Raw genomic sequence first — 12,201 nt, forward strand, 5'->3', positions numbered from 1 at the left:
AAAAATCCAAGTTACATTTGTGGTAAGTCAGTATTTGGGTTTTTAAGTCATGATGTGTGTCTTGTGGGTGACCTGAAGAACCAACTATTGAGAGGTATAGGGGAAGTAATCAGTCATTTCAATGGAAGGAGTGAGTTGAGAAGTATCTCAGAGGACATACCATACCTATCTTGCTTTGTGAAAAAGTTGCATTAAATTCACTGGCAGGGCTTGGGTCGGAGGCAGCTGACGGGCATCATGGACAAATCTAAAGAAAACTGCATTGCAGGGCCTGTTAAGACTACAATTGCACTTGGTGATGGTCCAAAACGTGTTGTGGCGACTCAGCAAGTTCCTTCACAGAATCTGTCATCTGCAAATAGTGGCCAGGCCCAGTGGGTCTTTTGTCCTTCAAATTCTTCCCAGAGAGTTCCTCCACAAACCCAAAAGCTCATCTCCAGCCATAAACTGGCTCAGAATCTGAAGCAGAAGCAATTGCAGGCAACTGGTGTCCCTCGTCCTGTCTCTAGGTCACTGAATAATACCCAAAAAAGTGAGCAACCCTCATCATCAGCCCCTGGAAATAATTCTGAAAAGGAACTGGCAACAAAACAGAAAAAATGAAGAATCAAAAAAAAAAAAAGGCAATGGGCTTTGGAAGATTTTGAAATTGGTCGTCCAGTGGGTAAAGGAAAGTTTGGTAAAGTTTACTTGGCAAGGGAAAAACAACGCAAGTTTATCTTGGCTATTAAAGTATTATTTAAAGCTCAGCTGGAGAAAGCAGGAGTTGAGCATCAGCTGAGAAGAGTAGAAATACAGTCCCACCTTAGGCATCCAAATATTCTTTGGCTGTATGGTTATTTCCATGATGCTACCAGAGTTTACCTAATTCTAGGATATGCACCTCTTGGAGCTGTCTACAGAGAACTTCAGAAACTGTCAAAGTTTGATGAGCAGAGAACTGCTACTTATATCACAGAGTTGGTAGATGCCCTGTCTTACTGTTGTCACTCAAAGAGAGTCATTCACAGAGACATTAAGCCAGAGAACCTACTCCTTGGATCAGCTGGAGAGCTTAAGATTGCAGATTTTGGGTGTTCAGTACATGCTCCATCCTCTAGGAGAACCACCCTGCATGGCACCCTGGATTACTGGCCCCCAGAGATGATTGAAGGCCAAATGCATGATGAGAAGGTGGATCTCTGGAGCCTTGGGGTTCTTTGTTATGAATTTCTAGTTGGGAAGCCTCCTTTTGAGGCAAGCACCTACCAAGAGACCTACAAATGAATATCATGGGTTGAATTCACATTCCCTGACTTCCTGCCAGAGGGAGCCAGGGATCTCATTTCAAGACTATTGAAACATAATCCTAGCCAAAGGCCAACTCTCAGAGATGTACTTGAACACCCGTGGATCATGGCTAACTCCTCAAAACCATCAAGTAGCCAAAAAAGCAAAGACTCAACTAGCAAACAGTCTTGAGGATTGTGCAGGGGGAGAAATCTGAGAAGCAGGCCTGCCCGTGACTGAGGGCACTACAGACAAAGGCCTACTGCGCAGGTGGCACCTCAGCCTCCCCACTCGAGTCTACTTAAGTGAACAGTATGCTCTGGAGTGAGAGTATCCACAGGAATTGTGGGAGTGTCACTATTTTCACAATTTGGAGGTGAGGTTCACCTGGACCTCCCCACAGCCTGTTTCGAGTCAGACCTCCTTGTGGAGGACCCACTCTGGGTCTTACTGCAGGGAGAGTGGCTTCCTTGCCGTGACTCCATCAGTGAAAGAGGTGTGCAATAACCTTCCAAGTACCTACATGTGTGTGTAACTTATTGGGTGGCCAAATCTGGTAAAGCTGTCAGGATGAACATGTGATTCTTTCTTTTAGATGTTAAAATAAAGATTTTTATGAAGACTTCTAAAAATAAATTAATAAATAAATAAATAAATTAATTAATTCATTGGCAGGAAAGGTTATCAAATATAAAACTAAACTTTTAAATGTTGATGTAGAGATGAAGTAACATATTTACGAATGTTCATAAGAGCAAAGGTAGTATATTTTACCAACAAACATATATTAAGCATCTGCTGTATGCTAAGCATTTTAGTCCCTGTGAACACGTAACCTTAAGGGAAGTATGCAAACAAATGTTTACAATCAACTACAATATTGGCAATGAAAGAGGTTCATACAAAATGCAATAAAATCACAGAGAAAATAACACTTAAGTTGGCACAAAGGAATCAGAAAAGATGTCACTGGATATTTTGACTCAGTGCTTCTTTATTCTCAAAGGAATCATCATCAAACATCATCAAAGGATGTCAAAGCATCCTAAGAAACAACTTAGACTGACCTGAACTGATATTTTTTCTATCACCACCGAAACCAGTTCCCCACACCAACCCCACTCTATCTTCCCTACACACATTTGAACCAGCTCTGTGCAAGGTGCTTGGGCAAATATCTCCCCATGCCGTTTCTTTTCCCTGGGCTCATGAATCCTTAACTGCAGAGTGACAAGATACCTCTTTGATTTGTTTCTGGGAATTAAGGGAAGGGTAACAGAGGTCACTAAGCCTACTTTTAGTGAAGGCCATAGGCCAGAGACAGTTAATAAGTCTTTCCAGTTCATCTGTGGCCTAGCCCAGACCCTAGCCATTTGAAATCAAACTGTTTTATCTATTTATTCAAGAGATGTTTATTGATCTCTTCCAGTGTTACCCTCTTATTCTAGGAGCTGAGGATAAAGTGGTAAAAGTAACAAAGTTTCCACCTTCTTAGGAAATTGAGGTGGGGAGAGGTGAATTTATGTTCTGAGGTAAATGGAAATCCACTGGCAGAATCAGGCTAGCTAGCCCCTCAGACCTCTTAGCTTCCAGAAGTCACCGAGGTGTTTTTCTACTGTTTTGCTACTTAAATGTTGACCTTGAATGTGCAGGATTCTGCAAGTGTGTGTGTGTGTGTGTGTGTGTGTGTGTGTGTGTGTGAGAGAGAGAGAGAGAGAGAGAGAAAGAGAGCACAAGTGTATGTGGTATATACTAAGCTTATTGGGTTCTGCTATTCATCACTTAGCCCAATGCTTACCATGACCTTATATTTGACAAAGTCCATGTCCTCAGTAATTTTCTCTATTAGGTAAATTTTAGATAGTGCCTTGAGCCTAGTATGCCCTCAATAAATATTTATAGAATGAATGAATGAATATATGACAAGTAAAATGCCTGGTGGACAATTTACTAGGACTATATTAATCATGCAGAAAAATACAGTAAAATAAATGATTCACAAATGGAAAAGAACCCCAAATGAGGCTGCCATGAGAAAGTCAACCCTCTAATTTGAAAATGTTCTGTTGCCAAAACGGGTTCCCTTCTAATTTCTTCACCGAGGGTCAGTTATTGAATTGGTTTGACCTACATTGATATTGTTCCCATGCCCATTTTCAAATTGAGCTAGGATTTCTGAAAGGCTGCCAGTGGTCTTTACACAAAGCAAGTGCACTCTCACCCCAAATGCCTGGACTGTCACACAGCAGGTGATGCAATCACTTCCACTGCTTCCCAGTCAGTGCGAATTACTCTGCCATCAGGGCTGATGGGAAAAGTGGCTGAAATGACCAGGAGACATACATGGGGTCAGCCCAAGTTTGCATCTATTTTCCCTCTCAACCTACCTCTTAGAGCTTATTCGTTATTAATAATCACCCATTATTATAACTTGAGAGATTTCATGTGCACGAAAGAATTAATTCCCTTTGCTGAAATGAGCACCATTTTTTGAAGTTCTAATATCCCCTCGATGGCACTTTTCCTCCCTTGGCCATAGTTCTGTGGTAAATTATTTCTGTGGTTGTCTTTCATTTCTCTGGGGCCTGCTTTCCCAGTAAGGAGGCAAGCTTTAGCTCTGACATCGCAGAGTATATTCAAGCCACAATGAAAATTGTATCTAATTTATTCTCTGAAATGTGGAAAACAATATTGGGGAAGAAGCTAGAAATCAAACAGTAATAAGGTTTGAGGAACAATTCTGACATGGCTGTCAGAATGTTGATAAAAGACAGTCTCTCTTCATTTAATCAGCCATTTCAAAGCCAGGAGAATGAGAAAGACAAAGAACCAGTACTTTGCTTTCCAGTGACTGAAAGGAAACTCCAGGAAAGTGACAGATTGAGGTTCCGGTGCTGAGGGTGTAAGTACCTGTGTCATTCGTGATAAATCTCATGCTTGAGTCTGCAGGACTGGCATCCTCATGAAGATAGGAGCCTGGCCGCCACCACCCCACACCCTCCCAGGGAGCAGCACATTGACCTAATGCCCCGTGGCCCCCCTGGAAGTAGAGAGGAGGGATGCTCTTGAAATAATTTCCTATGATGGAGAGCACCTGGAGTAGGGTGTGATGCACATTGGCTCTTTTGGTAAAACAACTTTGCACTAAAGGATCTTTATGAATCTGAAAAATGTGTATTTGTGCAGGAGTCAATAGGAACTTAGTTTTATACTATTTTAATTAGTTGATATGTTTTATTTTGTATATGTTTATTTTATCTTTTATACTTATTTATAATTATAATGCAATAAATATATATATGTATTAATACATTATATATTAAAACATAAGAGGTACTTTGTGGAGGGTGGGTTATGTTACACTGGGTTTTCTGGAGGCAGAGTCAGAGGCAAGGATTTGGGTATAGGCAATTCTTTGCCAGAGGATGCTAGGAAGCAGTGACAAAAGCATGGGAAAAGAAAACAGGGATGGAAGGAAGTCAACATACATACCATGTGTAATGAGCAGAGACTGTAGGAACTCTGTTCCTCATGAAACTTCTGAGCTACTTTGTAAAAACCATGGTACAGAGTTCTCCTTTCCAAAAAGTGAGGAAGCTAAGGTGCCCATCCACCAAAATCTACTCCATCACTGGTTGAGGGTAACTGCCAGAGAGGCAGTATTAGCACTAAGGAACTTTGAGCCTGAGTTTCAACCAAACTGAGCACCCTTCTGTAGCCAGACAAAACCCTTGAGCTGAAAGTTAGAAGTTGGCAGCAAGAACCCGTGGGTGTATTTGGGAGCAGTGAGTATTGGGAAGGGAGAGACGGAACATCCACAGCAGCTGCCACAATGTGCTGGATCACCTCCTGTGTGGGAAGAATCATTTTCAGAAGGACACTAACTGTACAGCTCAGGACAAAGGATTCTTGTCCTGTCTACCACTTGTCCTCTGTCTACCCCCAGAGATTTTTAAAAATGCTTTCCAAAAAGAGAGGAAAGCCTTTGAGAATTGCATGTAAATAAGAAAAACACGAAGGCATTCTCCTCATATTTTCTGCAGACAATCTCCAGTTCTGTTGCCTTCTGCAAACAATTCTGACCCCAGCTCATAAAAAAATAATGTGTTGGTTTCTTTCCTTTTAGTTTATGAAGTGTTCTCACGCTTTTTCACTCTTTTGATCTTGAGGACACACACAGTCCGTTCTCACATTTTCACAAGAAGCAGCTAAAAGTATGTAGTTATTAAATGAATTGCTTAATAGAGCAGGGATAGAATCTACATCTCAATACATATTTATTGAGCATCTATATTCTAGAAGCCATGCTCAGTTTTAGGGATATAGAGACTAATGAGACATGGCCCTCATCCTTGACATAGCCAACCCACTCACCAACTCTCCTCCTGCTGATTCTATTAGATCCTTTATCTAACTCATGTCTTATTGTCTGACCCATCTTCTCATGATCTTGCCACTACCTAGCCTGCCAACCTCTTTTCCCAGTTTTGCACTTTAAGTTCAGCAAAGGGGAAAGAAAAAAGAAAAAAATTATAAAATCCCCAAAACACATTCCACTCAGGGTTTTGTCTTTTTGCACATACTGTTGCCTCTTATGGAAATCCCGTGTCTTGTTTGTTTACCTTGAAACCTCATCTCAGTCTTGCCTCCTGTTGAAATAACTTTCTAGTCCCAAGGTGGAGCCACTCCTGCCCCAGTGCCACATCAGCAAACTGAAGTTTAAGTAACTTTGGCATCCCTCTTGCTGTTCCACTTGACCAGAAAGACACTATGTCCAGTCAGCCAATCCTCAAACACCACACCAGCTCTGGCTCCATACTTGCCTCCTTGTTCTTCATTCATTCTCTATTTTTCTCTTCCTCATCCCTTATTCTTTATCCAGAAAAAGTTTCTTGCCTCCTGCCCCATTTTGTAATTCTCTGGAAATTTAGGAATGGAGACTGTCTGCTTCATGAAGTGTTAATAAAGTTTGTTTGTATCACCGGATTTGTCTTTTTAAAATTATTTTTGATAGACATTAACTACTATAGGACTAGGAAATTGCACTTTGAAAATCATGGTGTTTTATGTTTTGGGGGGCTTTTGGGTACATTTAATTTATGTATGGGTCTTTTCATTTTTAAATTAAAATTCCCATGGGAGGAATTTTTATCTCAAGTGTGCTAAGGGAAGCAAGATAGAATATTGGTTTGTTGACATGCAAACTGTTTTATCGCTTGACTGATCAACCATTTTATATATTGTTGGGCTCTACAACCTTAAAAAGGAACACAGCAAGGTCTGGTTAAAAATGGAAATAATCACTATTGAACTACTGGGCTGTGGGATTGCAGAGGACTGCGTGTGTTCCCAGAATGAGATTTCATTTCAGCCTGGCCAGCCTTCAGATCCCCCAACTTCCATTGAAAATACAAGCAAGTGTCCTTGTACGGATGATATGTCACCTTCATCAGTCTATACCTGGTGTGAATTCATCAAAGGTCTTTGAAAAATGTCCAGGGCACAACTTTGGAGGACTTGAACTGTCAGCCTACTCTTCACTAACCTATCTGTCCTGATAGGCTTAATGAGTCTAGTTACCTTGTGCTGAATCACTGGCACAGCACAGAGAGCCCACATTCTGTGGCCTCCTCTTTCTTCTTGTTCTCACTCATAGGAAGCGTTCTTAGGATGCCCCCCTCGGGTTTATCCTTCCATGGACATTAGTCTCAGTCGATGAGACACCATTTACTCCTTCGGAGGAAATACTTTTTTAATTTTTTAATTTGACAAGAGGGAAGGAGAATTAGAAGCAGAATTTTAAGGGGAGATAATGTGCTCTCCTGAGGTCTGGTGGAAGGGCAAATATCAGTGAGAGACCCACTTTGGTGGGATCTTGTCTTCCATCCAGAAATTTATCACATCATCATTACAAGGAGAACAGAACAGGAACACAAATGCCAGATAAAAATAAATCAAAGGGCTACCAAAACAAGTGGAAACAAAGTAGAGGACGTGTAGGGAGGGAAACAGAGAGGACTCCAACCTCGGGAAGCACTGGCTCCTTATACCTCTCTGATGGGAATAATACAGACCAAATCCTGGGCCTGCCCAATAGGAACAGGTCGATGCCTGGCTGCAGTGGAAGTTCCCCTGCTGACAAAAGATGTTTGTTAGAAGCTGAAATTCTATCACAGGGTGGAGGGGAGAGACTTTACGTTAGCCATCAAAGTTTACTGGGAACCAGAAGGCTGCCGTTTGGTCTAGGTCCTGCTGCTCACCACCTACCCCTTCCCCCAATTAATCACATAGTTCCTCATTATTTCTTATTCTTGTCTTTCCCTGCACTTCTCTTTCCAAAACATTTCATTTCCTTCTAGAAGGCTGCCTGTTTGGTTTTGATGTTACCTGTTGTTGCTTAACTTAATCTAAGTTGACTTTTAATTTTTGCTTAACTACAGCAGTTTCTGACTTTGTTAAAAATGATTAAAGAAGACAATTTAGGTGATACAAACTTTATTTAACACTTCATGAAGCAGGCAGTCTCCATTCCCAAAGGTTCAGAGAACTGCAAAATGGGGCAGGAGGCAGAAGCTTTTTTAGGATAAAGAATAAGGAACCAAGAAGAGAAAATTAGAAAATGAATAAAGAAGAAAGAAGTGAGTATAGAGCCCAGAGCTGGTGAGATGTTTGGGAATTGGCTGACTAGATATGGTGTGTTTCTGGGCAAGTGGAACAGCCAGCAGGACACCAAAGTTACTTAAATTTCGATTTGCTGACATGGCACTAGGGCAGGGGTGGCTCCATCTCGGGACTAGAAAGTCATTTCAACAGCTTTAAAAATCAGTCTTAAGCTTCAACCAAAAGCAGGCCAATTTTTTAAGACAATTCACCAAAAACCAACTTGCTGAAATATCCATTTGTTGAATGGAAATTCTTTGAATAGACAAAAATACAAAATAAAAGGTCTATACACAATCTTTTTAAAAAGATTTTATTTTAAAGTAATCTCTACATCCATCTTGGGGCTGGAAGTCACAGCCCCGAGATCAAGAGTCGCATGCTCCACCAACTGAGCCAGCCAGGAGCCCCAGGCTTTATATAAAATCTTTTAAAAGAAAGAAATTTTCTCAGATGTATACAATGATGAGAATATTCTTGTCATGAATATTTTAATAATGGTATTCTTCTTGAATATTCAGTAAAAGTATTACATTGAACACATTGTTTTTAGCTAAATTTTAAGGAATGCTTAATTTGATAAAAGTTAAGGATAATTTAGCTTTCTTTTGAATATATGCTTTAAAGATTTATATACATAATTTTTTAAGAATTAACTTCAGCTTTATTGATATAAAATTGACAAAAATTGTAAGATATTTAAAGTGTACATCGTAGTGATTTGACATATATTGCGCATACATTGTAAAAGGATTTTCACCATCTTCTTAATTAACACATCCATCATCTCATATATTTACCTTTTGTGCGTGTGAGATCATTTAAGTTCTCTCTTAGCAATTTCAATTATATAATACACTGTTATCAACTATAATCATCATGCTATATATTAGATCCTCAGGGCTTATTTATCTTACAACTAGAAGTTTGTACTCTTTTGCCAACCTCTACCTATTTCTCCTACTCAGCAGCTTCTGACAACCACTTTCCTACCTCTCTTCCCATGAATTTGGCTTGGTTTCTTTTCTTTCTTTTTTTTTTTTAGATTCCACATATAAGTGATACCATACAGTATTTGTTACATACACGTGCACACACATATCTTCTTTATCTATATCTATGGATGGACCATTTGGTTGTTCTCATATATTGAGTATTGTGAATAATGCTGCAATGAACATGGAAGTGCAGACATGTCTTCGATATCTGTTTTTCATTTCCTTTGGACATATACCCAGAAGTTGGATTGCCAGATCATATGGTGGTTCTAATTTTAATTTTTTTGTGGAATCTCCAAACTGTTTTCCAATGTATATTTGAATATATTAAATACATTATTCTTATGAATCCATCCTGAGTTTCAGCATTTCACTTTGAATTTTTAAATTTTAACCTATTCTTTTTTTGCCAATCCCTTTGAAGTCACTTCCTATCTTATAAACGTTTTGGCATTTTTAGGTTTAGCTTTGCTGTATGAATAATGACTAAATTTACCACACTAACAAAAGATAATTCTCTTAACTATGTAGAAAGTTTATAACAATTAGTGTGGAATTAGGCCTGGAATTTTTTTTTAAGATTTTATTTATTTATTCATGAGAGACACAGAGGGAGAGAGGCAGAGACACAGGCAGAGAGAGAGAAGCAGGCTCTATGCAGGGAGCCTGTTCCAGGACTCCAGGATCACGCCTTGGGCCAAAGGCAGACACTTTACCACTGAGCCACCCAGGCATCCCAGGTCTGGAATATTTATAACAGTTTTCATGGATTTTGGTGTTTTTACTCTGTATTGAGGTATAACAAGGTCACAGCAAAATGCTTGAATGCTAAGGATACACAGATCTGTGAATTTTAATATATGCACATACCTGTGCAACAGGGTCCAGACATAGAACACTTCCAGCATCCAAAAAAAACCCTCTCCCTGCAACCCCTTTCTCGTTCATAACCCTCCATACCTATTAAGACCTCTATTGTCATAGATTAGTTTCATCTTTTCATACAGGTTTTTTTTTTTAAGATTTTATTTATTTATTCATGAAAGACACTGAGAGAGAGAGAGAGAGGCAGAGACACAGGCAGAGGAAGAGGCAGGCTCCATGCAGGCAGCCCAACCTGGGACTCAATCCAGGATCACACCCTGGGACTATCCAGGATCACACCCTGGGCTGAAGGCAACACTAAATCGCTGAGCCACCTGGGCTGCCCTTCACAGGTTTTAAAAGAATGTGAAAAGAAAACAACAACAACAACAACAACAAAGAAAACAACCAACCAACCAACCAATGTGCAGTTTGCCTCTGTTCCTACTCCTTTCTACCTCAGCAGCTTGAAGCTGAACAAAGTAGAGGAACCTTCTACTAGCGGAGGAGAAATAGAAGCTATCAGTCCCAGGGAAGGCAGAGCCTGAGGGGAGAGGAAGACACTGAGGCAGGGAGAGTGTGAAGGAGCCTCGCTTCACCCAACCTGCAGAGACCCTGCTAATACTAGAGGCATTATAAACAATTTTTAAAAATCTATTTTTGGTCAATAGGTAAGTGTAGAAATAAATCATTTCAGTGTGTCTCTGTCAGTGAGTTAGTCCCTGACTGCAGATTCCAGGTGAAGGTAGTTCACTGTAGCCTCTTCTTATAACAGCCAGGCTATGCTACTGATTAAAGGCTGGCTTTGGAGCTAGAAGAAAGGAATGGGTGAAATGCGCAGGCTTGAAGAACTGCATGTCAGCAAGGCCTTAGCTGAGCGGCTCCAGCTCCACCCACCATGAGACAATGAGAGCAGAAACAGACCCAGGGGGCTCATAGAAAGAGCGAACTACCAACTCCTGACCCATGAAGGATTTGGCCTGCCCTGACAGGCTGGTACAAACAGCTGTTGCAACACAGGGAAGTGAGAGTGGCCTTGAGTAACTCCAGGGAAAAAGTCATAGCTTGACATTAGATCCCAGTTGTCACAATGATCCTGATGATGGTCTCAAACTCTGCAGACTTGACCAGACCTGATCATAGATCCTGTTTTGTGTGTCAGTCAGGGAAACCAAGGAGAGGAGAAAACAAGGTCCACCCAGAGTTTTCAAGCTTGATCAGCTGGGTTCAAAGTAGTGTCACTTGCTAATTGGGAAAAGTAAAGATTTGTTGGAAAAGTAAGGACCTCAATTTTCACGAGGTTACATTTGATTTTCTTACAAGATGGGCAAACGGATATGGCAGGTAGGCAGCTGGTTTCACAAACCTGAAAGTGAGAGGAGAGAGATGAATTTAGGAATCTTTAGCATATAGATGGTATTTAAAGTCACAGGAAAAGCAGTGTTTTTAGAGCTATGAGTCACAATTCATTATCGTATTACATCAATTTAGTGGGTTATGACCAATATTTTTTTACAAAATGAAATAAAATAGGATATAGTGTAGTAAAATAGAAAATATCAGGAAGAAAAAAAAAAAAAAAGAAAATATCAGGAAGAATCATATAGACTCCTAAATGATTATTTTGTGAAACAATTAATTACAATATATGAATCATTTAAGCTATATAATACATACATATCATTAAGGAAATCCATGCATTTCATGCATACGCTTATCATTAAGAAAGAGTGAAGAGCACCCAGAACTAAGTGCTTAGAAGTCTTGCGAATGTGGAATTGGGAAATAGTACTGAGATGGATTAGCTGGTGTTGGTATAAGAAAAACTGGAACTAGAGGGATCATAGAATTCAAGGGACAATGCTTCAAGTAGTAGAGAATGAGCAGCTATGTCTAGTATTGCCAGGAGGTGGGAGAGATGAGGGCAGAACTCTCTCTATAAGATTTGTTTCCCATAGAGTTTTGGTGACCTTGGCAAAAGTTCTTTGAGTGGATAGTGGGAAAGATGCCAGATGGGTGTGGGTTGATGGGAGAATGGGAGGTGAGAAAGTGCAGAGAGCATATATATGTAATTCTTTAGCAGGTTTGACTCTGCAGAGGCTGAAACTGAAAGGGGCAAAGGATGCAAGATAGTTTCATCTTAAATCAAATAATAATAATTTAAATAAAATTATGTTTAGATATGAGAGAATGTAAAATATCCTTGCAGCTCTACTCCATTAAGTCTAGCCCCATCATTGGTTTCTTCACTTAGACCAAAGAGGGCAGTGTAGGTGGACTAGGAGTGGCTGCCTGAAGCACACTATTGAGAAGAGATAGGACGCTGTGTTTAGTAGCACATTGCTATCCTTGACTTAGATGGAGATGTTGGAAGACAGGTAAATGAAAAATGATTTTAAAGGAACATGAC

General features: G+C 40.1%; 1 pseudogene; it reads left to right on the forward strand.

The window, feature by feature from the left end:
* Positions 1-204: 204 nt before the first annotated feature.
* Positions 205-1,461, forward strand: LOC121485424 (annotated as a pseudogene).
* The last annotated feature ends 10,740 nt before the right edge of the window (positions 1,462-12,201 follow it).

The sequence above is a fragment of the Vulpes lagopus genome, chromosome 2, assembly GCF_018345385.1.
Source record: "Vulpes lagopus strain Blue_001 chromosome 2, ASM1834538v1, whole genome shotgun sequence".
Lineage (NCBI taxonomy): Eukaryota > Metazoa > Chordata > Mammalia > Carnivora > Canidae > Vulpes > Vulpes lagopus.